The following is a 27,365-nucleotide window of genomic DNA, read 5'->3' on the forward strand; positions in this document are numbered from 1 at the left end:
CTACCACTGATATCAGCCCTCTTATAATTACTGTAATGGAAAAGTTCTGAGAAATGTACTTTAATATCTGTTTGGTGCCACTTTCTGCCTTATTCCCTTTGTGTTACGTACAGACTATTTAAAGGACCACTAAAGAATAATTAATTACATTCTTTTATTTTCCCCCTGTATAAACTACTTACTTCGGCCTCATTTTCCCTAAGTGTTGAGGGCTTCAGTAATAAGTAATAGTGTTACTTACACCATGGTAAGACAGATCCCACATCCTGCTACAGTACAGACTCAGCTAGCCATACTGTAATGACCGCCCTCCTTCTGGCTATTAAACCAATCTCTTGTCACTTTCACTTTGCTTTAAAACAATAAGAGATGTGTTATAATAATTAACAAATTCAATTTTCTATAACGTGTCACATAATACATGGTTTCATGTATCACTTACTACAAAAACTGCCCAGAGGTGTCTATTATTAGGAGTAATGTACCCTTGCATATAAAATATAATTTTGGAAGTCTCAGATGAGTTCTGTAGTCATGTAAAAGTTCAACATGCTGTTATACAAGTCACAGAACTCCAAGCTGACTTCTAATATGCTTACATTTTATCGTGAAGGATTGTTTTTTATTCTTATATACGTTTTGGGCTGTATTGAAGTTATTGCATGCTGGGTCATTTTTTTGTGCAAGGTAACAAACTACAAAATATGTCCCATTAGCAGTAGACCCGATCTCCAGTTCTGAACTAGTGCAAAAGTCAAGTGTTTTTCTGGAGTGAAAATGTCTGCGCATGATTCCGCAAAGCAGGAGATACTCTACCTCTTTATGTCATTTTAATAATCTCATTCATAAATGCCTCCAATGTTTGTAGACAGTATGTAGTCATTAATACGTTCACTAGAGTTCAACCTTCAAGAAATGTTATAGTGGTACATGTGACAGTTTCACAGAAGCCTTAATAATTACTTTGTGCTGCTGTTAACGTTTAGATGCTGTGATTGGCTACACAGTGACCAAGCCCCTCCCACTTCAATCTTGCCTACACACACACACACCGACCTGCAGGGGTTGACTATGCTCAAATACTCTGCGCTGTTGTTCCCATTCCATTACTTTGATTGGTTACAGGCAGTTCTGAAGAATGAATACAATAGGTGCACGAAACACACCTAAATATGTAACATGAGGAATTGCTAATTGTTAGTTTTGCATAACAGTGAACTTAAATCCTGGTACTGCTACAACAGATACTGTCTTGGAGCAGTAAGGGTTAACTTACAGCTACAGTAAAACAAATGGAAAATTGTTCTTCCAAAAAACTAAAGTCAACAGCACCACCCAATCTGACTAAAATTCAATGCAAAGAGTACGCTAGGGAGCTCTATACACAAAGCATTCTAGTGACTAATATACAATGCAAAAACTGCATTCTAGACACCACTATTCAATATAGAGACTATTATAGACTGATACAATATATAATATAGCGACCAATATACAATAGGGAGGGCATTCAAGCGGCTGATGTAGAACACAGCGAGCATTCAGCATTCTTAGAGCATTCTAGTTATTGACATACATTTCAGAGAGCATTCTAGTGATTAACATACATGACAGAGAACATTATATTGACTGCTATACAATAAAGAGAACATTCTATTGACCTCTTGATAATGTTGACCCTATTCTGGAGCTCGCTGTACAATGCAGAACCCTCAAATGTCAGGAACGTACAATGTAGACCTATAGTATTGGTAACTATACAATCTATACCCCCCCCCCCCCCCACCCCAAATCTCTGGTGACTTTACCATGTAGACTGGTGAGGTCACAGATACTACAGCCACAAATAGATTACTTACCCATCTTCCTTCACCAATCAGCACTTCGCGACATCCCAACATTCTGATTGGTGAATGGTTGATGCCATCCACTAATCAGTAACCTGAACACATCTTGTGCACTTATCACATGCAAAGGACACCCAATCGAAAGTTGTGATGAAATTCGCCTATTAGCTGGTGGTAAAAATCAAAGTGGCCTATTTATTAAAGATTAGAGATGCTTAGACCAGCCACGTATTGCTTATTGAGCTGGTGTGTTTAACCAGTAAAATATATGAGAAAATTTGCTGAAATCTCTCACATTTTTAATTGGTTAAAAAATCAAGCTGCATTGGAGAAAGTCAAACTGGTTCCATTATGACCGAGCCGGCTCCACCATGTTTGAGCCTCTTCGACCACATTCGAGGATAAAATAATGTAAATATGGGAAGAGATATCACTGGGTGGGCAGCACTGTGGCTAAGTGGTCAGCACTTTTGCCTCACAGCGCTGGGGTCATGAGCCTTATCTGTGTGGAATTTGCATGTTCTCCCCATGTTTGCGTGGGTTTCCTCTGGGTGCTCTGGTTTCCTCCCACACTCCAAAAACATAATAGTAGGCTATATGGCTGCTAACAAAATTGACCCTAGTCTCTCTCTCTCTCTCTCTCTCTCTCTCTCTCTGTCTGTGTGTGTGTTAGGGAATTTAGACTGTAAGCTCCAATGGGGCAGGGACTGATGTGAGTGAGTTCTCTGTACAGCACTGCGGAATTAGTGGTGCTATATAAATAGCTGATGATGATGAGGATGGGTGAGAGTGACTGTTGTGCAAGACTCTTGTATAGACACAGTAGGCTGTATGTACTATCATTGTACTTACATGCAAAATTTGCACTCAACCTCATAAACCAATCAGCACATAGCTTTCATCTGTCTAGTGCAGGGGTGGGCAAACCTGTCCTCAAGGGCCATATCCAGTTCATGTTTTTAGGATTTCTTTAATCATGTACAGCTGAGTTAATCTATTTGGCTGGGTCAGTAATTATCCCACCTGTTTCTACAGACAGAAATCCTAAAAACATGAACTGGATATGGCCCTTGAGGACAGGTTTGCCCACCCCTGGTCTAGTGCAAGTTAAACAATGAAAGCAAATGATTGATTGCTTTCTATGGTTTAGTGCAGGGTCTCCCAAACCCAGTCCTCAGGGACCCCTAACAGTGCAGGTTTTCCATATCTCCTTGCTGGAGCACAGGTGTATTCATTACTGACTGATACATTGTAACAGATCCACAGGTGGTGTAGTCAGTTCACTTGACCTTAAAAGTCCTGCTCTGATAGGGCTCTCTGAGGAATGGTTTTAGGAATGACTGGTTCAGTGCATATTTTCCATATTTTAGTAAATGAGTTATAAGTAGATCCTCACACAGGAAGGTTTCCAAAACACCTTAAAGTGACCTTTCAATTTGTAACCGTCAATGTGATACGTTTAAAATAATGAAACAGACAAAAATATTGCTTTTTTTTGGAACAGTGTCCTATTAAAATAGAGGTTTAATAAAATCTGACAAAGTATAGAGCAGATGAGGAAAGTTAGAAGAAAACAACATTAATATTCTAAAATATTACATATATATATTCACCCACAAATTGAACATTTCCCTAAAAGGCAGTAAAGATCTTGCTAGTGTCAAGTGCATATTTACCTACTTATTATATCCTCTTTCTTGGTGACGGTCATAATTAAATGATGATGATAATGTCAAGTGTCACTGTGATTTTCAGAATATTTGTCTATTTCTTCCAAACTGTGCATGGGTTTGAGGGTTGAAATACACAGTAAATATATTTTACAGAGCACAAGATATGAACCGACGCATCAAACCAACAGGGCCAACATTTTTTATGGTGCCACACCCACTTTCTGATAGGCCCCACTCCCCTTTCTTGGTCGGAGAACCTCGTCAACATCCCTAACATACACACACAAACATAGAAAGAGACAGACTAGGGTCAATTATGATAGCAGTCAATTAACCTACTAGTATGTTCTTGGAGTGTGGGAGGAAACTGGAGCACCCGGAGGAAACCCACGCAAACACAGGGAGAACATACAAACTCCACACAGATAAGGCCGTGGTCGGGAATTGAACTTATGACCCCAGTGCTGTGAGGCAGAAGTGCTAACCACTTAGCCAACGTGCTGCCCCAACTTGCTCCTATCTCAAGATATGGAACAATTTTCAACTCTAAGCCAGACCCACAATGCACATTGATGTGCGGACATAGTCTATTTAAGAAAGGAAATTCCTTTGTTAGGTGTTATATGAAACCTGACTGACGGTCAAGCTAGCAGTACCTTGGGAGAGAAATTTGAACCATTATATAGTGATGGGGAAAACAATTGGGATAGTAGATTGAGGTAGGTAATGTTCTCTGACAATACAAACTGCAATAATCATGCAGCTGCTTTTCCGTCCTTCTCCGCTCCTTAGAAGTGAGGATTGGTAGTTAGTATATCATCATCATCATCATCACTTCTATATATAGCGCCACTAATTCCGCAGCGCTGTACAAAGAACTCATGCACACCAGTCCCTGCCCCATTGGAGCTTACAGTCTAAATTTCCTAACATACACACAGACAGACAGAGGATAGGGTCAATTTTGATAGCAGCCAATTAACCTAACAGTATGTTTATCCGCTACCATGCAAATTAATCCAGACAAGTCATTCTCAGTTAGTGGGAGAGGTTGAATGCTTGTTGATTGTTGTTGAATGACTGTTGTGGCTCATGCAACGATAGGTGAAAGAGTTTTTAATTCTCAATCAGAGCACTTGGGAAAATAGAGACAATTTTTCTTCCATGACAAATATATATAAAAAAAAGGCAAATGCGGTTCAGTGAAACTAACATAATAGTCAAAACAATTTTAAAAATTGATGCAAAACTTTATTTACAACGCAAAGACATATTTTCAAGACCTGGTGGGCTATGTTCTGATAAGAATTTGAGGATGCAACAAGAGAGGCCAGGTAGAGGCTGCAATAACTGACCTATGGCTGTCTTGGGACTCGTACTCTAGCCATACATCCATCTACCATATTACGAACATGTCTGAACCGAACTAAAAATAGTGTTTACAGATCCTTATGGAGGAATGGTCATATACCTGATACATGCAGCTCAGGGCCATACACTATGATCAGATGTAGAATCACCCACGGATACATATAAATAATAGTTACTGTATCGACAGGAATAGCTCATTCCCTTATCTGTGTTATCAGATATAAACTGATATAAACCTGGCTGCCACCACTAGGCCCCTTTGCGGTGCCTAGGACCGCTTACTTCTGGGGTAGCTGGTATAGCTGCTACAGCGCCTCTTTGCTGTGGATTGGCCGGTACCTCCTGACCGCTTACTATGGATCAGAACTGCTGGATAGCCGGCAGAGCGTTGATACAGAGACGCTGGGTTCAACACGGGACAGTCTGGGAATGGATAAGAGTGTAAGCTCTTATCTGTTGGTCACAGGCAATAGGCATAGGCAGAATCTTCAAGCAGAGACATTTTATTGCTCGAGAGGTATGACAATGGCCGCATGGTGGCTCAGTGGTTAGCACTTCTGCCTCACAGCGCTGGGGTTATGAGTTTGATTCACGACCATGGAGTTAGTATGTTTTCCCTGTGTTTGCGTGATTAATCCCCTCTAAACAGGGCCACATTGGCAGCTTCTGTTACCCAAGGCACAGTGGATAAATATGCCCTTAATTTGTCATTTTACACTCTTCGACCCCATGCTGAATTAATGAACAGCTAATTGTGCATTTCCATTGTAAAAATTGTAAAAATGAGACCATTTTCAACATCAAAAGACACAAAAAGTAGAAGAAAGTTAGGAAAGGAAGAAAAATTTGCCGCCCCATGAACAAAGCTGCCCTAGGCAAGTCCCACAAAGGTTACTATGCTATATACAATAGATGGCATAATTAATAACAGTAAGGGCAAAATCATAATAGGCGGACCAGTTCTCTTTCAATGAATAGCAAGAGGAGAACATGATATGTGTTTGATATCACACTCGATGACAGCTGGGGTTATCGCAGTGAATAATTTCAGTTTATTAAGCGTCAAACAGGTTAACTCTTCGGCCACTTGGATTTTTATCTTTCTTTTTTCAGTCTTCTCTCCACCGTTAACGCCATCTGTGTAGAGCAGACAGAAGAGACTTTTGCCGCGGCGGTAAGCTGGAGGCGAAACTTTTCTCTGGTGAGAAATGTCTCACCAGGACAGTCACTTTTCACCAGCTCTGTCCCTATGAGATAACTTTCATAAATAGCGGTGAAACTATACTTTTTATCCCTGCAATCTACCTGCAGCATATTTTTCATATATAAGCAGGGGTGAAAGAGATGTACATCCCTTCTCTCTACTCTGGTGTTGGCTGTGGCATGTTATACCATGCATCATTCATGGCCTGAGCTTGTCTCTTGATTGGCTGTAAAAATTTGCATATACCTTCTCGTTATAATTTCCAGCTGAACAAGCTATATAATTATAAACATCTCCAGAAAGGGAAGCTATAAATAGTGTGCATTACATTTAATATAACTGAAGTATTTAATTATTAAAATAAATATTGAAATATTAGTAGTAGTAGTAGTAATAGTGGTACTAGTATTTATTTTTGCCAAATTTACTTGGCATCTTGAAAAATTATTTTATTACAAACTGAAATGTGTGAGCCCAATTCTTTTAGTTTGACATTCTAAGTCCTTTGTTACACGGAATCCCCAGAGTACGTGAAATGAGGAATGACTCAGAAAATAACAGAATTGACAATCGCTAAAATCACACTTGTTCGTCACTCGAAAAACATGGTGTTTAAGGAAAAATGGTCACATTACTCAGCAGCGTAGCCATGCACAAATCAGCTGTTCATCTAGTCATTAAAATAAATCATTCATTAAAGTTTACACACAGCAACACAAAATCTGTGTAATTATTTACATTTATATTAACTTTATCTTTGCAAATCCCAAAATTCGATGTCTGCCTTGACTCATTTTCAAGGTGAGAAAGTGAACTGAGGATGATCGTTGTTTCTGTTTATTATTAATTTTTAAGTAAAGTTATCTACACAACAGATATACATTTAAACCTAAAAAAAATACAGTACAAACAAAATTATATACAATGTATATTAAATGTGTCTGTGGGTATATTAAATGTACAAATATATACATTGTAACTGTTTTTGTTTTAACAACACTTAATTTTCTGTAGCTTATCTCACTCAAAGATACAATGAAACACCCATTTCTCTAATTATAAAATATCTCAAGCACAGGTAACTTTTCCATTGGCAATACAAATCTGGTGCACCTGAAGGGTCAATATGTCCAAATATTGAAAATTATATTTGCAGTGAAAAGATTCCTGAGCGGAAAAAGATTTTGAAAAGCTCATTTTAGCCTGTAATACGAGAGTTCATAAAATAATTGAATACATGAAATCGGTGGCTGATCTGTAAGAGGTACGTTCCCTCTATTCTGCCACATTGGCACTTTTTACTGGGTCTCACGTCTTCTCCGCTGTTGCTAGGAGACTGAAAATCTGGGTACCAGCCTGATCTGCTTCTATCTCTGTCTGGGGAAATCATGAACTGCTACTTACTAATCAAGCCAGCATCATACCAACAGCTAATACAGTACCAGGATAGATGTGCAGAATGTACTTTAAAGGGATTATACAATGCATTGTGTTCATGTTGAACAATACCCCCCCTTCACCAAGACCTAAACAAACTTTCTTTCCTGAAAGAAAAAAAAAGTGCTTGTTTTATCAAAAGGAGGGAATGTAATGATCGATATAACAAACCAAGCAAAACTGTCTGCTAAAATTCTAATGTAAAACTGTTTTCACTTAATAAACGTAATTTATTTAGTGTTATGTCACAAATATTATAAGCTATCAATATTCTGTGTTACCTGTATATAGCTTATTACAATGCAACAGATACAATAATATTACAGTTTTGAATAGACTGATAGTATATACTGCAGAACTTGTGTATTGCACGAGAACCATTATTATTAATTATTATTATTATTATTATCGTAGATTTGTAAGGTGCCACAGTGCTTCTCAGCGCTGTACAGTAGGGACACCAGGACATACATAAAACAGGGACATACAAGGTAGACTATATAAATATAATTTTGCTATATTATTTTATTAGTCAGGAGTGATAAATCCTTAGGGACAATCATTCCTTCCATCCTATTTTGTGCCCCCCTTAATTAATCTGAGTATCATTATTCCAATGAAAATAACTTTCAAACTTTTGTTTCTCCATGGACCTCAAGAAACTTCCAAAGTTCTAGGCTTAGCCACAAAGTGTCTTCTACTAAGAAAGTCTAAATCTATCCCAATGTGTGATACCTCTGGACTATTTGCAAACATCAGCAATATTTGAGCACCCCCCCCTTCTCCCCCCTCCCTCTCCGGTGGGCTTCAGCAAATCATGTGGTCGGTTATACTATAATATATAATAGGATCTTACCCAGCACAGCATCAAGAAGTGGGGCGCAGCAGGGAGCACCCTGCAGACAGCCTGGTGCCCATGTTGGTTCAGGGTGACTTAGAGGCAGCTGGCATGGATCTCTCCCTCTTTGCACTGAGAGAAGGTTGAAGACAGACCCAGCAAGTGCATTGTCTGTTCCGTGCCCAACAAAAGAGATCTCAGCTGTGCCAGGGCATCTCCAAGCAGATGCGCGTAATTCAGTCGTGTCACATACTCAGTTCCAGCAGACGAGAAGAGGCTGAAGAAGAGACTTCTGTGACCTTACTGACCCGAAATTATCCCTTTTACTCCTCCGTAACTTTGTCCTCCGTTTGTAGAATCACACTTCATCCTGTAGGACCCAACTGCACCAACTTAACTCCTCTGTGATGGGAAGAGCAAAGTATTGCCAACAGGGACTGCCCAGGTCACCCTCTGGTGCCATGTCTGAGATATCACCAGGTCCTCATGCCATGGTAGGGTCTGTCTGCAGAGGGTCTGCTGGAGATGAGAAGCAGCACGGGAGCTGTGTGTTGCACTGAGGAATTTAAGGAAGCAATTTTCAGTGTTTGTCTCCCTCACTTTCTCCCTCCCACCAATTTCTCTGGGATTCCCAGCACTCCCCCCTTCCCCCCCATCCCACATTGCATTAACCCTTGCAGTGACTCTCCCTACTATCTCATTTTCTTTTACTTCATGTTTTGGTTCTTTACCATTTCAGTGAACAATAACGTTTCTTAACCTAGTGATTGCTACAATTTTGCAACAATTTATTGTCAGATATTACTTCAAGAATTAAAATAATTTTTACATCTTTAAAGGTCTAAAGTCTGCAACTCAGATGTAGGTTTATCTATACTTGCAAAGATATCTATCAGTGGTGGTTAAAGAAAACACCAGGGGGTAAATGTATCAAGCTGGGGGTTTGAAAAAGTGGAGTTATTGCCTATAGCAACCAATCAGATTCTAGCTGTCATTTTGTAGAATGCACTAAATAAATGACAGCTAGAATCCGATTGGTTGCTATAGGCAATAACTCCACTTTTTCAAACCGGAGGTCTAGTAAATATACACCCAGAACTTTTTTCAGGAGCTGTCACCAGCATAGCTGAAGGGTTACAAGTAGTGGGGTGTCTATGATGGGAGATATTTGAGGCAGCTGTTTAAGTTAATGTGTTTTTGGGGGGGGTCAGCAACATGTAGGCTTAAAAATTAGAATTTTGCTGATGCAAAAGACAGAATGATTGGCCTTTATCTAGTTGGCTGATTTAATAATGTTTAAACTTTAAATTATGTCCACCTAAATTAAATACGTCATGTTCAGTTTCCTCCTCCTGTCTAGCAGAATGGAGGTCTGCAAATGGTGCTAAGGTGTCTATACATTAATATATGGAGATAGGGCTGATTTTGCAGCAATAGGTGGAAATCACCTATAAGCGCAACCTACCATTAAAATAGATCCTAAATTGTGAACAGATAATGTAAAAAAAACATTTAAACAAAAAATATAAATAATATTGGCCATTGAAAAAATCATTTCTATCAATGGAGGTGACCCCTTGATGTATTGGGCAAAGTCCTATCTCCGACAAAACATCCATTTTCAGGGGAGATAGGGCATTTTGCCTTAAATTAAATAGACCGATTAATATTTTGTTGTTCTTATAAGATGATGATATGAATGGTCCGTTTCAAACCACGTAAATGGAAAATCCAGGTAAATTTAATATGAATTTACCATATTGGTCAAATCCAACATGCATGAACACTGTTTCTATAACACTGTGTCATTCTACGCTGCTGGTAAACCCTTGTATTTAACGGGTACTAACGCAAAGCACAACACAGAGATCTGCCCTAAGCAACGGCAAATATTATCTTTAATTTTTTCACATTAATGCTTCGTTTGAACCCAATTAGAAAAGAGAGACTTTGCCACAAGCTTATTCTGCAGCACGAATGTCTAAAGTCTCTTTAAGGTTCACTTCTCTCTCTTAGTGGCTGAACTTAGTGAAATATTTGAGACGGTTTATTAGATTGAGAGAGAGAATCGTTCTTCTAGGAAACAGCAAAAGATGTCTTTGCTGGTCCATAATAACAATAATATAACAATTTCATACATCAGTGCGGTCAGCCCGTTTTCTCCAGAAAAATGTATTTGAAGTAGAGATGTTCACTAACCCCTGTGTTCTGGTTTTGGTTTTGGTTTTGGATCTGGATTAACTTCCTAAAATCACAATTATTTTTTTTGCTAAAATCACATATTTTTTTTCCCCCATACATTATTATTAACCTCAATAACACTAATTTCATCTCATTTGCAGTCAATTTTGACAACCTCACAGGTCACAATATTATTTTCATACACTTTCAAACAAAGACTGCAGATTTAGAAGACCAAGCCTGCCAGACCTATTATTTGTATTTCAGCAATGACAATTAGCAATGGAGCAATGGAGCTCTCCTCTTTGTGTGTTACAATATAACACAATACAATGTGACTGCAGATTTAGAAGACCAAGCCTGCCAGAGCTATTATTTGTATTTCAGCAATGACAATTAGCAATGGAGCAATGGAGCTCTTCTGAATGTCACTGTAGACTTTGAAGAACACTGCTACCCCTACATTTTCTATTCTACCTATGACGCTGCCCAACTGCTCTACAGACTACCAAGAGCTGTGCTGCCCCTTCTGTGTCCCTCTGTGAAATGGCGCTGGATCGCCGTGGAGGGCGGTACTTATAGAATCCAAATCTCCCGAGATCCGATGATGTAACAATGACGTTTTGCCTAATTTTCAATTCCGAGAGGGCACGAAAGTATCGGTGCACGGACCTGCTTCATGGAGACATGCAGAAAAATGTAGATGGAAACTAGACATTAAGAACAATTACATGTGTGAGTGCTGCTAATAAACTTTATATAAAGCAATCATTCTTCTCTTCTCTCCCGGGTCCTGCTTATATCTCTTGTGAAGTGGGCGGGGACAGATGCTGGCTGTGATAATTAACGCCATCAGTATCCGCCCCCCCCCCCTTCCTCCCCCCAGAGCGCAAATTGGGGAGGACCAAAAATTAGTCAAGCGTGAAAGCAATATGGATTTTAGGCTTAGTGGCCCTTTAAAAATAGTCAATGCAAACAAACTTTACAAAACTAATTGTTTTCTCAATAAGTGTCACAAACAAGAATATGTACTATAATTGTATCTGGAACGATAACACGTTTGGGAACTGAATCTGCGTTGTTTCTGCAGTGAGCCTTAAGTCCCAGGAATTTGGAGTCTGGCGTCAGTAACATGGATTGTTCAGGTTTTTTTTTTATTAATGTATTTTAATAAACACCTCATATTTTTTCTCTGGTCGTCTGTGCTTCCGCTGCGCTCCGTAGTGTGATTCAGGAGGAAGCACATGGCGATCAGTCAGTAAGTGATGAGATCGCTGGGCGCTTCCTCCTGCATCAATATGAGGAATGCATCAATAAGGGCGGAAATAGAACTTTCTCCCAGTACTTTTATTTGTGCTCCAACTGGCTCGTTCCTCATACACTGATACAAGTAGGTGTTGGCCATGATCTTGGTATTTACCAACCTATCACCGTGCGCCTCTTTCTGAGTCATGGAGAGGAGCACGGAGACAGTGAGCTGATATATATCCTTTCTTTAAATTTAACAGAACAGAACAGATACTGATGGGCCATGGTCATAGTTAACTTGAGAAGAAAACAATTTAGAAGGCATACATAAAAACGATGCGTGATTGAGAACTGCAACTCCGATATTTGCCTAGAAACCTTCTATTCCACTAACCATAGTGCAGACCCTTAGTGCAGCTGTGAGGATGCATGCGCAGGAATATTGTTGTATACTGACCTGGGGAAGGGCTTCTGTAATCTCCTGTGCTGGCACATTGAAGTGAATGAGGAGCGCTCATCCCCTGTTAGACAGGAGGGACTAAATTCAGAAGGTGCCGGATACAACAGTCCTTAGTCCATCCGACACCACTCTGGTGTAACCCACCCGTTTACTCGGCTATATGCAAAGTGCCGGAACATCTACAAAAGACCTGGCCAACCTGTGGCTCTCTAGATGTTGCAAAACTACAAATCCCAGCATGCCCTGCCAGCTATCAGCTGTCTATCTGCTGGCAAAGCATGATGGGGATTGTAGTTTCACAACACCTGGAGAGTCACAGGTCTGATCAACAGTTTTGACTCCGTATTCTCCTTGTGGCTGATCTCACAATAGTCTCACGAGCACAATAACACAATAAGTGCTAGTCTGGGTTATGGTGATACCCTCTGAAGCTGCAACCCCAGCACTGGTTTTTAGAAGGGTTAACAGGAAAGACCCATTCCCAAATTGCCATAGGGATGTCATAGTCCCCGTTTAATGAAAATAAAACAACTCTTCCTCTGTATTTTCCCCAGTGCTAATACAATAAGACAATTTACAGCTCCTAACTTATTAATCACCAAGCACCAAAGAGCAATTAAGTCTAGTCGATAGTGACACACAGAAGGTTCTGTCACACTGCTGAGGTTGATTGGAGGTTTTCTCGCTCTGAGGATGCCTTAATTGATTATTCATATCTCTCTTCAGTTTCTATTTTCTGGGCTCCACGGAGTCTGTCCTGTGATCTACAGACATCCACAGAGGGGTATAGAGTATGATAACAAGAACATGCCCTTCGGTAACTAATTTTCTCTGGTTTCAAAAGTTACACCTTAAAGGGCATGTTAAATGAGAGTACACACTGTGCAACTTCCGCACGTTAAAAGGTGTTTCCTCCCTTTAGCGAATCTTCCACCTTTGAAGTAATCTTCAATGTTGGATGCTTTTTCTTACCAATGTTTCCTCATGAATAACTAGACTGAAGACCACCTAAGGGCAGACTGCAATCTTTTAACTCTGTGGATTTCCCGCTAAGGAGCTGGTTGTTAAAACTACCCGAGGTGGCGAAGGTATTCCCATTCAGAGGCAAACGCAGGATTTGTAGAGGGGGGTTTCCACACCACGCCACCAGTGGGCGTGAACAGCGTGCATGGGGGCGTGGCTATAATTTTAGACAGTGCTTGGCTGCTCTCCAACTCTTCCTATCCCCAAAATATACATGGGCAATGCTGCATGTACTACTGTTAGGTGCACGCAGCTCTCTCTTTTCAAGCAGAACCGTGTGAAGCAGGAGCAGGGTCCAGCCATCTCAATTATACAGTGCCCCAGGCTTGGAGGGGGGTTCCCAGGCACTAGGAAACCCCCCTTGATTTGCCTATGATATAGCATCCAACCACCAAATCCAATTATTAGCTGATGGACATGTGCTATATTGGGGTGGTAACTTGAATGACCATTGCTTACACCCCTATGTATTATCTCATTTTAAAGCTGTTGCCATGATTATTCAATGCCACATGACAAGCTATAAATACTGCACCATCTCCACCCTGATATAATCAGATTATTGGCAACCTTTGCCCAAGTCGCCCTCACCTCTGAGCCCCATAGATGCTGCAACCCCCACACACACAATAGTTACACCCCTCTCTGGGATGGCTACATAGAGGAATCAGGAGATTTCACTGTCAGCGGGATCTCTATGGAGAATAAAGACTGATGGGCTCACAACTAATAGGTGCAGATTTACTCACACCTCTAGAAAGGTAAAGTGGAGGTGTTGCCCAGAGCAACTAATCAGATTCTAGATTTTATCTAGTACATTCTAGAAGACAATACCTAGAATCTGATTGGCCCCCTAGTATTTAGCCACAAGCATGCGGTTGAGTGCTGTGTGCATTCAAAACATAAAATGATCGATGGACCATAAATGACTCTCGCTCTCTTTGGTATTTCATACATTTGAAAAAAGGGTCATATAAAACAGGATATTAAGGGTGCGTTGAACATAAACGTTAGAGATAAGTATATTTGGGATGAAATTTTCTTTAAAGATTTTAGGGTATATTTACTAAACTGCGGGTTTGAAAAAGTGGAGATGTTGCCTTTAGCAACCAATCAGATTCTAGTTATCTTTTATTTAGTACATTCTACAAAATGACAGCTAGAAGCTGATTGGTTGCTATAGGCAACATCTCCACTTTTTCAAAACCGCAGTTTAGTAAATATACCCCAAAGTTCCAATGTAGCCCACAAGCTCTCCTACTCCTTGGTAGTAGTTTTCTCCATATTTTTAGATTCTCATCCAAGACCCATGACACAGCTCTTGCCTTCAGGCCTGAAATAAGCAATCAAGCTAATCTCTTCTAATGCTTGGGCCTGAATGAGCAATAATACAATTTGTTGCTTTGTGCTGTGGTTATAAATCCCGACAGTACTTTTCATGAGCGTCTGAGGACAGCAACAAGCTTGGGAGGCAGCTCGGATGTTTATTGCAGACAGAGGAACACTAGCAGTCATAGGGGTAAAGCCTGTAGAGTTAAGAATCCTGCAGAATCATTTTGTGCCAAATTGAATTTCATGATGGAAGAGCCCGTTCTGCAGAGGTGCAAAGCTCTGGAAATACAAAGTTTGAATTTCGCTTTTGTTTTCACTATTCCGCAGAATGAGCCATTCCGCACTGTAAATACTGTGTTTCATCAAATGAGTAGTCTACAAAAAGCCTTGGGATGACAGAGGTGTCAATTCATTCAGCTCTGTGGTGTGGCTGCAGTGTAATTATAAAATAATATATATTTTTTTTAATAATATCCCACTGATTTGTAAGTTGTACGTGTTCAATACTTGGCGGGGGGATTTATAAAACCACTGGAAAAAATGGCGGCTGTGAGAGGTCGAGATTGCTCAAACCACGTGCAGTTGTCATTTGTCTGATTTAACGTGATTCAATTAATTTCCCTACCATTGCTGTGAGGCTCATGGCTATCACTGACTTCCCTACTTCCCTTTCTACGTAGGGGAACTTAATTTTCAATTCTCCAATCACCTGGAAATATTTTTATCAGCAACAACGTAGTAGACAGTGCGCTTAATGGCGCTGCAAGCGCTGCTCTTAGTTCTTGTAAAACGCTTGGATTTATAACTGCAGTGTGTTGTGTCTGCAAATGGTAAGTGCTGCATAAGCAGAGCGTACTTATACCGGAACAGGAGACGTTTCTTCAAATCCGCTTGTAGTTGAATGAAAGAAATATCAGGCTTGTGTTTTGCTCCACAAAGGATTAGGCTGAGTACACACTACAGAAATGTTCTCCCAATGTGTTATCTATAACGACTGATTAAAAATTAAAAGTCCCGCTCAGCAGCTGATTCTTGTGCACACACTATATACGCTTTACAAGATTTACCTTCAGATCTGTGCTCTTCATCTGTCATAACCATCGGTTGAAAAGATGGTGACTCTGCACACTCCATAGTGATCTATGAACACTGCTAGTCGTGAGTGCTTACACACTGCAGGATTGGAACGACATCGTTCCATCGTTGAACGAGATTTTTAGTTCAGTTTAAAAGTCAAATGAAACGATACGATGTGCTTTGGAACGATAATCGTTCATCACTGCAGTGTATACACTGATGTGATATCGGAACGAACAGTCATTTAACGGGTGATTGGCTCCGATGATCGTTTGATAACCCTGTAGTGTGTACTGTGTACCCAGCCTAACTCTTACTTTTTAATGCCACTATAATTCCAGGTAAATGTGTGAGGGACATGAGAAAGTTTAAACAAGCAATCACATACTGTAGAATAAAGATGGACGCTGCAGTTATGGGGAGACAAAGGGGAACAGTCAGTACAAACGTTAACTTCTGTTCATAAAACTCAGACAAGATAAATCTTTATTCCTTGGCAATAAACCCACAAACGATATTTGACATGCAATGAAGGAGTATTGTAAGAGCGTGGTAGGTTGACGTTGTACTAAACACACTGTGACTCATCAAAACGATACCAAGTGTCTGTTGTACCTTTCCCATATACGTTAATTGGATTGGGTAAACTATACCGATGTCCACCACTCCGACATGGAGAAGGCCTACAAAGAAAATACGAAATTATGGAAAACCGATTGGAAAAGAAACAGACTTACCTTGAACTCGATGCTGGAGATCTCCGATGGGAGCACCATGCTGACAGCAAGTGATTCCGATTGTTGAAGTGTTCGGCACTGCAGAGTGATGTCATCGCGATGTCTGTCAATAGAAATTTAAAGCGGCAATATAGGGGTTAAGTGTTTAAACACTTAACCTTAGGGTTTCCCACATAGCCCCGTCCCCTGCCGTGAATTTGAGCATTTCTTGGCAGGGGCGGGGCTACGGTGACGCAATAGCATTGCCACACCCCCTCCTACCCCCCTGTCACATGACCTCTGCTCCAAGATCTCCCAGGGCAGAGGTTTTAAAAGTTGTCAAGTATGATATATATCCTATTAGTAATATAATGAAGGCACATCCCATAATAGCTCCTTAATAGCTTTATGGGATACACCATAGACATCTCTTGATGGCACAATACTTGTGTATTTGAGGCAGTGTCCATACAAGGTTTGGACGGTTAACAAAGCATGAAATTCTCTCCGGTGACTATGCAGATGGGTTACACGTTCGTGTGCTGAGGGAATTTACCTCTCCACTATCACTGCGGCTCCTCCAGCTATGTGAGGGGAACAATGAGCAATCAAAATGTAAGAATAACAACTGGGAAACATTTTCCATTATCCTTTTGGCACATACTTCAGCAGCCCGGACTCTGTGACTCACACATTCTGCTTTTCGATATACATGTATTATTTATAAACTGCCTGGTCTCATCAGCTGAACCCTCAAGGTGACCAGACTTGTTCAGGTCAAAGTCCTTCTCTGTAAGGTAAAGGTGATTGCAAATGAAAATAACTCTTCATCAAGTGTGTTTGAAATAGTTTTAGCCCAATGTGTTACCCTCAGATGGTCTTTGTTCAATGCTCCATTTGGATGGTGGTGGGACTATAAGTTCCAGCATGCCCGTGTTTTGATACATTTGTTTTTTTCTGCAAAGCAAAACACACATAATATCATTTAAATATGAAACTGCACTTAATTCAATAAACAAATATTTAAGCATATTTTTGACTTGCTCTCCTTTAAATAACATTCACAAATGAATAATTACAAAAAAAAATCAGTAACGTATTAGAACTACAAATATTTGGGACAAAGAGGTGTATTTATCAAACTTTATATAATGGAAAAAGTGGAGGTGTTGCCCATGGCAACCAATCAGATTCTAGCTTTCGTATTCTAGAATGTATTAGATAAATAATAGCTAGAATGTCATTGTTTGCTATGGGCAACAACTCTACTTTTCCTTTTTAGAAAGTTTGATGCACTTAACCCAAAGCCTTATTTGTACAGAGAGACTTTTTCCTTTGTACATCAGACTTCCTGTCTGCAAACCTATTAAAGACACTATTAGGAGTCTCTCAGGTCATTAGAAGAAGAATAGACATTTTGGTGCAAAGTCAATATTCATGAGACTACCTCAAGACATATGGAATTGTGACATCACTAAAGGGTCAGTTTATCAATACGAGAAAACAGCTAGATCGAGCAAAAGTGGGTTTTTTCAAAGCACGTGGAAGCTTATTTATCAAGTACAGACGCTGTTCTCCGATTTCAAACGCCATGGGGGGTATTCAATTGGCCGCAAGTTTTTTTTTCCCGCAGCGTTAAAAAAAAAAAAAAATCACCCGCGGGTTTTTAACTGCTATAGCAACCGTTTTTAGTTAACGCAGAGCAAAAACTTGTGTAATTCAATTGAAAAAAAAGGGAACGCAGCCCCCGCGCCTTAATCATTGTGTTTGCGAGTTTTTAGAGGAGTGAAGGGGAGTTTTAACGCGGTCATGTATAACACAAAAAAAAGATTTTGCATACATTTTAATACATTAGATTGCATTACACATTGATAATATCTACATTACAGTACTTTCTTTAGCATATTTTTTTATTTAACTATTTTTTACCATAGAATCATCTATACATGTCAAAACACATTAGTACATACATATTTAAACCAAAAACAAACATAAATATAATTAATTAGTGATTTTAATTTTTAATTTTTTTTATGTTTTTTTTTTCATTATTTTTTCATAAGAAAATCAACTTTTACGTGTTAGTCATTACTGATAAACATAGTTTATCTTTTTCTTTCATTATTACATGATTTCAAATACTTTTCTTAGGTTTTTTATTTTATCACACCCCAAAGAGGTGGGAGATAAAACAGCATATTGGCCTGTTTAATGCGCCGCGTTAAAAAGCAATTGAATAGCTTTTAACGCGGCTGCCTCTCGCACACCCTATACTTTCAATAGACCGTCTACTGGAGCGCGAGAGGACCGTTTAATGGAAAAAATGTAGCGTTAAAAATGGAATTGAATCACGGGTAAAGTTAACCCATTTGAAAATGATAAAAAAAAAACAGCGTTAAAATGACTTAACGCGGTCTTAAAAAAAACTTGCGGTCAATTGAATACCCCCCATGGGTCACTGCAGGGAAAAATGCTTTATTGGTATAATTGAGCATTTTTTCTTTGCTTTTAAAAAAAGTTGATTTCAATTTTTTTCAAGTACCAGCGCGAATGTGCAAACTCAGTGGCGCACGCAGGGGGGGTTTCTGAGTCCCCAGAAACACACCCCCCCCGCGCTAACTAAGTGGCCGCCATAGCGGTATTATCCTATACAGCAGCCGCGGCGCTGTCAAAGAAGCATCCGCGGCGGTGCTGTGTATACAGCTGTATAGGACAGCGCTGCCGATACGGAGCTGCTGCGAATAAGCGGGCGCATGCGCAGCAGCTCTCGTGCGTTTTTTTTGTTGGTTTTTTTGGGTCAGGGGGGGGAAACCCCCCCTGACAATCCTGCGTGCGCCCCTGAAACTGGTACCGCACCTGTAAAGTTTCTTACCAAACTGAATTCTAGGGATAGAGCCAGTTAATATGTTCCTCAGATACCTGGATCCCATTAAAAGAGTAGGGCTTCCATGTCATCTCCATGTTTGCTTACTTAATAAAGTCAAACAAGAGAGCGTCATTAAATGTACTGTGACTTGTGCATCTCTGCTGGGAGAGAAAGCAATTAGCCAGAGATTAACTGCTAATACCCACTCTAGAGCCAGGCAAGCTCCAAGCAGGAAAAATAGGAGAAATTCAAATAAAATACCTTTTCTCTCTTTAAGCTCATCAAACAAATCACATTCATTCCGGTATAATTGGTGTAAATTAAGTGCAATTTTACATCTCAAAGAAAACCATTTCCATTTTGTGAAGTGCTGGCAGGACAGTTTAATTCTACCTTTTCAATTTTTAAAACCTACGCCGGCAGACTTAATGAGATTTGTCGTTTGAGACGCTCTTCTCTTCTACACCTCGTGCTGTCAAATAATACGTCCTGTGGTTCTTGTGGGCACCTACAAGGGTAGTCCTTTAAGTGCTTTGCGCGCGCTGCCCACAAGCCAACCTTTACAAAATCACTTCTGTCATTGACAAAAGAAATTAGGGGATTCAGCACCTGACAAGCATGACTGTCTAGCACAGTCTTCTTGCTCCTTGAGGGTGCGTTCTGTAGAGAAGCATGGCAAAGTATAATATATTTATTTACTATCCATGTTATGCTGAGTTATCCCAACTATTAACCCAATGGCATGACCCTAATGGAGGCAAACACTTAAACGTTATATTTATCCAACTGCATCAAGGATAAATTCATTAACAAGAACAATTGCTTTAAATGACGTCCCCTCTTGTTTTGAACATTAAATACAAGCTATGGCGTTATTTTGCACCAATGTTTTGCCTAATTTGTTGTCTCTCTTCTTTTCTGCAATCCGTCACCACTTCAGAAGGCATGAAGAACTTTAACTACAGCTAGAGCCAATGTATGCATTAGGTGGGTGAGAGAGAGGGGGTTTTTTTTAACTATTCGTCTTCTACATAACCAAATCAATTATATATGCCTGACCTAGCACCATCAAACTATTGCTGTTTTATAACTCACAATTTTGTCTATCTCTGACCTACTCAGTTTAGAGTAGACAGTTGAAGAGGAAGTATATAGTTAGTTGCTCTCCAACATGTACTGACGTCTTATATATCCGTAGCCGCAGAGTGCTGCTTGTAGGAGTGTTGTACAGGAGCTGTGGTCCGGAGCCACTTTATTAGATAGACCTGAATACCTGCTCGTTATTGCAAATATCTAATCAGCCAATCATGTGGCAGCAGCTCAGAAGATAAAAGCAGGCAGACATGGTCAAGAGGTTGAGTTTGTGTTCAGACCAAATACCAGAATGGAGAATAAATGTGATCTAAGTGACTTTGACCGTGGAATGATTGTTGGTGCCAGATGGGGGGGGTTTGAGTAAATGATCATTTCCTGTGATTTTCACACACAACAGTTTCTAGAGCTTACAGAGAATGGTGGAAATGGTATGGGGAATGTTTTCTTGGTGCACATATCAATTAAGCTTGGTTTAAAAGCCACAGCCTACTGAGTATTATTGCTTTGAGCAGCTGTGAGGATTCACAACATTACCTCCAGATGACAGGTGTTAGAAAACAATTGCTGTGAGGATTCACAACATTAGCTCCAGATGACAGGTGTTAGAAAACAATTACTGTGAGGATTAACAATATTAGATCCAGATGACAGCTGTTATAAAACAATTACTGTGAGGATTCACAACATTAGCTTCAGATGACAGGTGTTAGAAAACAATGACTGTGAGGATTCACAACATTAGCTCCAGATGACAGGTGTTAGAAAACAATGACTGTGAGGGTTCACAACATTAGCTCCAGATGATAGGTGTTAGAAAACAATTGCTGTGAGGATTCCCAACATTAGCTCCAGATGACAGGTGTTAGAAAACAATTACTGTGAGGATTCACAAGATTCGCTCCAGATGACAGGTGTTAGAAAACAATGACTGTGAGGGTTCACAACATTAGCTCCAGATGACAGGTGTTAGAAAACAATTGCTGTGATTATTCACAAGATTAGCTCCAGATGACAGGTGTTAGAAAACAATTGCTGTGAGGATTCACAAGATTAGCTCCAGATGACAGGTGTTAGAAAACAATTGCTGTGAGAATTCACAACCTTAGCTCCAGATGGCAGCTGTCAGAAAACAGTTCTCAATGACAGCTACAATCACCTTCTCTCAATTCCTGTAATCAGCACTCTGCTAAGAACAGCAATCTAGCTAGTCTCCTCAACTAGACTATGCATAAGTTTACCTACTCTGCAATCAGCCCTTCAGTGAAAAGGTCAAGTCAATCGGAACATTTATCTCACCTGTTTGTAGCCTTTATAGAGTCCCTCAGTTCTACCAGACCATTGCAGAAGCAAAGTTTTGTTTGGATTTCTCTGCTTGTACTTTGAAGACTTGACTTGTTGGACTGTACATGTGCCAAGACTTGACTTGTTGGACTGTACATGTGCCTTCCCCAATCGCTTGACTTTGGCTTCGTCCATCACTATTCCACCTCTTACAATCCTTTGACTTCAGTTTGTACCTCATTACCACTCCTCTAAACGAATTGGCTGGACGTGGTGTGTCTTTGATACCTACTCCAGCCAAATGGTTCTTTCCTGGAAGCTGCCATCACCGTCGCACTCCCTCAGTGAGTGCTCTCTCAAGAAATCTTGAGTCAAGAGCCCCCACACGGAATGCAGGTCACTGATATGAAGCAGAAGCAGCTTCTTTCATATGAAGCTGTTGGCTGCTGCTTCTCTTTATTAGTGATACTCAAGTAGTGTGTCGCTTGGCTATGATGTCACAGCCAAGCGCCACACTTCTAGTCTGAGGAACCCAGGATGTCGCCCCCACCTTTGACTGGCAAGTTAAGAAGCAACGGGAATGGGAGAGCAACACCCAAGGGGGTCGCATCCCCAGGACATGTGTCCGCCATTTTTATTCCACTATCACATTGCTACAGCCATCTTGTGTCTCCTAACATCTTATTCATATTTTTAGTCAACTCATTCCTTTTTACAAACAATTGCTTTTTTTTTTCCTCTACTGTCAAAGTTCCTTTTGGCATCCAAACAACACCGTGCCTGTGTCTGAGCACAGCTCAGGCGAGGCGGAGTGCCGAAAAACTCCTCAGTGACAGGTCTAAATCCCACACTGAATCCTGCAATGCAAAAAGACATTGCTAATTGCATATAAAAATAGTCAAAATGTCAAAAACACTTCCCAAGCAATCCCGGGAAAATGTGTCAAACAGAAGTGAGAGCAGTCACAATCATTTAAAATTCTCCAAAAGGGAAAACTGTCGACATTAATTATAGAATTCATAGCACAAGTACGTGATGTGGGTTGAAATTTGCCCACAGGGCATCAGTTGTTGAGGAACACATTTTAATGAGGTTTTCTATCACCCGATGAAAAAGTGAAAAGCACATATATCTTGCAATCTACAGATAAGTCATTCGATCAGAGAGGTGCGTATCTTCGTAGCATTACATATTATTTGGCCAATCTTACTATTAAACAAGGAATATAACAATATATTGCATATAATATAATATGTGTATATATATATATATATATATATATATATATATATGGGCAGCACGGTGGCTAAGTGGTTAGCACTTCTACCTTACAGCACTGGGGTTCAATTCCTGACCATGGCCTTATCTGTGAGGGGTTTGTATGTTCTCCTATTGTTTGTGTGTGTTTCCTCTGGGTGCTCTGGTTTCCTCCCACACTCCAAAGACATACTTGTAGGTTAATTGGCTGCTACCAAAAGTGACCCATGTCTGTGTGTGTGTGTGTGTTAGGGAATTTAGACTGTAAGTCCCAATGGGGCAGGGACTGATGTGAATGAGTTCTCTGTACAGTGCTGCAGAATTAGTGGCGCTATATAAATAAATTGGGATGATGTTGATGAGATATATATATATATATATATATATATATATATATATATACAAGTTAACCCGTGCATGATACTCATGCATTCTAGTCAAATCAAGCTACTTAAGGTGTTAAAAAGGTTCTTGTCATGCATTTCGGCCTAGCCCAGGCCTCCTCAGGGGAAGAGCGTTACTTCCCGACGCAAGCGCCCTTTTTTAACGTGGTTTTGTCCACATGTCACCACCTCATCATTTTTCTCCATCACCTCATCCTTCATCTTCATCGCCACATCCTTCATCAAGCTACTTAAGGTGTTAAAAACTCCCCACTGTCACCCCCGGCAACCACCAACCACTCCCAACTGTCACTTCTCCTTCAAGAAATATATAGGTCAGTGTATAACTCTGCCCAGCAGGTGGCGCTGCAGCTTGGTTTTTTTTTTCCACACACGCCACTAGGCATTTATATAGTATATATATATATATATATATATATATATATATATATATATATACTTCTATCCAACTCTTCCCAACCTCTTCAAATATTTGGGAAGTTGAGCTTTTGTTTGATTGTCCGGCACGGTCAGAACTTTGTTCCAACTGCAGGGATTGTTGAGATCTATATCCTGTTTCACACTGTACAGCTTATTAAGGTTGAGCTGAATCTAACTGTAGTGCATTCAGCTGGCACTTAACGAGCAGTACAGTGTGAAGCAGACATACATCCCACCTACGGTTGCAGCCGGGACAAAGTCCTGACTGAGAGGTATAGTCACACAACATCGAGACTACCCCACCAGAATCAGGACAGTTGGGAGACTGTGCTGCACTCTCTTGCCTGTTCTTGAGGTTTTCACTACATGCGGCTGCTGGTCTCTTAAGCTCAGTTGCTGCTTATCTGGAACATGGAATGCTGGGGGTCCTGTTTGGGAATAAAGTACATAAAATATGGAAAGTCTAACAGTGAGAAAACCATTTAGACCTCCCTACCAGAAACCAGCCCCAACATTAAATTAATAGGATTCAGAATTTTATTAATACCCAGCCTCCACCCCTACTATTATTATTATTATTTATCATTATCATTTATTTATAAGGCGTCACAAGGTTTCCACAGCGCCGTACACAATACAAACAATGGACGGTACAGGGAATAACAGTACAAAACAATAAACGAGTAGTACCAAGACTTAAGAGGCTTCAGGCAAGGCAAATGTATTGAAGTTGGAGCAGAAGAGAAGATAGAGAGACAGGAGGGAGATGGGCCCTGCTCATATGAGCTTACATCCTATAGGGAGGGTAGACAGATGACAGGCACAGAGTAAGTCGGAGGAGGGGAGCAAGCGCTCTCCTCTACTGAGGAGGAGCGAAGTGAGGAGTGTGAGCATGGAGAGAGGGTTTAGGTGGAAGGCTGCTAGGCTTTGCGGAAGAGATGAGTTTTGAATGCCCGTTTGAAGGAGCACAGGTTAGGGGACAAACGGATGGAGCGTGGGAGGTCATTCCAGTGCAGGGGGGCAGCTCGTGAGAAGTCTTGAATTCTTGAGTGGGATGAGGTGATCAGAGTGGAAGAGAGGCGACGGTCATCTTACTACAGTAAGAACCCTCCCCCAGCCCACCCCTATTACAGTAAGAGCCCTCCCCCGACACTAACCTTCTAGCTTCCGGCTCTGTAGATTTCAGAGGCAGACTCTTCGGTCTGCCTTCCTTATTTCCTGCACATGTGGGACTGCACCACATAAGAGGGGACCAGAACATACAGTATGCCCAGTATGTCCGGGAGACTCCCGAAATCCGGATACGTCTCCCGGACTCCCGGGAGAGCAGACAAGTATCCCGCATATTGCAATTTACTCGCCAAAATGACGCGATTCGCTGTGAATCGCATCATTTTGTCCCCGTCCCCGTGACAAAATGACATTTTTGCCACAGGGGTGTGGCCAAAATGAGGTGATTGACCCGTGCCCTGCCCGCTCCCGCCCTCCAACCACGCCCCCTGTCTGGGATCTCAACGGAATTCACCATTCAAATGTTGGAAAGTATGCTTTAAGAAGTTCATCACCAAATATAAGAAAATGTATTTTACAGAAATTATATCACTTCCTTCCAAACATGTGGTGACATCGCTACTCTCCTAATATAACAATATAATTTAAAAGAGTTTTTAGATATATTCATCTTACTTGTATATAATTAAGCACATTATTTTCATGGTGGGAATCAGTGCTGGATACAGGGATATAATTAAATATTATATGCTTCCCTTACTGACACACAGTACAGGGGCCACCTTTTAAGTGGTTTGGGATACTGCAAATTTGATGGGAATCCGGGGGCACAGAATAGCCTTGAAGGGTTAGCAGTTTAACAGATTTGATTTACAATGAAACTACCACCCTTTTATTCCACCTGCCTGGGGAATGTGGTAAGGTCAACACTGTTGGGTTTGGTTAGTAACGCAGCCATGTATAAAAATTCCCTCCACAAAAGGGGGACCAATCAGAAACTTTTCTGATTAGCCATGGGTTTCTGGCATTCAAATGGTTAACAATGGTTCTGTAAATGGTTAGTATTATAGAAATTTGCTAATTAGGGACTAATGTGTTGTTGTCGACAGGCTTGGCAATTAGGGTAGTTATGTTGCGAAAGCATCGCGTTCGTTAATTAAAATAATGACACAGGCAGAGCATGAAGCCAATGATGCCGTTTCCATGTGACCTAGCATATAAGGGGAATCTCTCTGCCACGGAAGATGCAGAGGTTATGTACACAAATAGACCAGGGGGCCTGTGGCAATACCAGAACACAGGCTGTTAGCACTCTGCAAGATCTGTCACAGTCAAATGAGACTGAAAGAACAATCAGGCATCAGACAGCGGAGGAAGTGAGCGCTTTATTCCAGTATGAAAGCTACATTATGGAAATCAAACAGAGTAGGCTGAGAAACTGTTCCTTTCTTTGTGGAAGGGGGAGAGGCATTCGGTCGTATTGCTATTCATCATCATAATCATCATCACCATTTATTTATATAGCGCCACTGATTCCGCAGCGCTGTACAGAGAACTCGTTCACATCAGTCCTGCCCCATTGGAGCTTACAGTCTAAATTCCCTAACATACACACACACAGACAGACAGACAGACACAGACTAGGGTCAATTTTTTGATAGCAGCCAATTAACCTACAAGTATGTTTTTGGAGTGTGGGAGGAAACCGGAGCACCCGGAGGAAACCCACACAAACACGAGGAGAACATACAAACTCCACACAGATAAGAACATGGTCGGAAATTGAACTCATGACCCCAGCGCTGTGAGGCAGAAGTGCTAACCACTTAGCACCAAATTTGCTATTGCTTTGTTCTGTTGCAGGAGAGTGAAGTGTGAACTCCAAGCACTAATCGAATGCAGCACTGTGTTGCTTGAGACTATTAATTATCGGCAAAGGCTTGTTGAATTTATTAGGCCATGGATGGACAACACAATGTTTCTGGCCTCTAACCCTTTAATAGGGCTTCAAATCCTACCTCCCGACTGTTCCGGTTTTGACGGGACATCCCGAATTGCAGGCTGCAAAAAGGAGTGGGGCGTACCAAAAAGTGGGTGTGGTTTAGCCAAATTTGCATCATATTTGTGAGCGGAGCTTGGTCAGAACTGGGGTTGAAATTATTTTGTCCCAATTTCAAAATTCTAAGTGTTGGGAGGTGTGCGCAAATTGGCATTAATCTCAGTAATAACTATAATGTACATTCAACAATAATACATTAAACACTATAATTTAATTTCAATTTAATCCAAGAAAAAGACACCAAACTGTAATAACAGACCAGCAGGCATTTTATTGTGAGATAAACAAGTGTTACATGTTATAAGACATCTGAAATGAAGAGTTGTGAGCGGGAGTTGATAGCAAGAGAAGAACAAGAGAGCTTAGCGAGAGGACTTGGAGAGAAGTCGAGGGTTATGATGGATCATGTGCTGATTTTGAGATAAGGAGGGTATAGGCAGCAGCTGAACCGGATCTACATGAGACGCAATCAGAAAGGGTAGGTTCATGCTAAGAGAGACTTCTGTGAGTTCTAGAGGAGAGAAATCTGGTATCCCAAACAAAGGGATTGCCCAGTCCAATGAGG

General features: G+C 40.7%; 1 protein-coding gene across 1 annotated transcript in view; it reads right to left on the reverse strand.

Moving 5' to 3' along the window:
* TUNAR (transmembrane neural differentiation associated intracellular calcium regulator) overlaps positions 1-8,951 on the reverse strand; it is an 18,692-nt gene extending 9,741 nt beyond the window's left edge. The window contains exon 1 of the mRNA XM_075193259.1: positions 8,389-8,951. The gene's annotated coding sequence lies outside the window, so the exon portion shown is untranslated. The remainder of the gene's footprint in view (positions 1-8,388) is intronic.
* Between the last annotated feature and the right edge of the window lie 18,414 nt (positions 8,952-27,365).

The sequence above is a fragment of the Mixophyes fleayi genome, chromosome 12 (assembly GCF_038048845.1).
Source record: "Mixophyes fleayi isolate aMixFle1 chromosome 12, aMixFle1.hap1, whole genome shotgun sequence".
Classification (NCBI taxonomy): Eukaryota; Metazoa; Chordata; class Amphibia; order Anura; family Limnodynastidae; genus Mixophyes; species Mixophyes fleayi.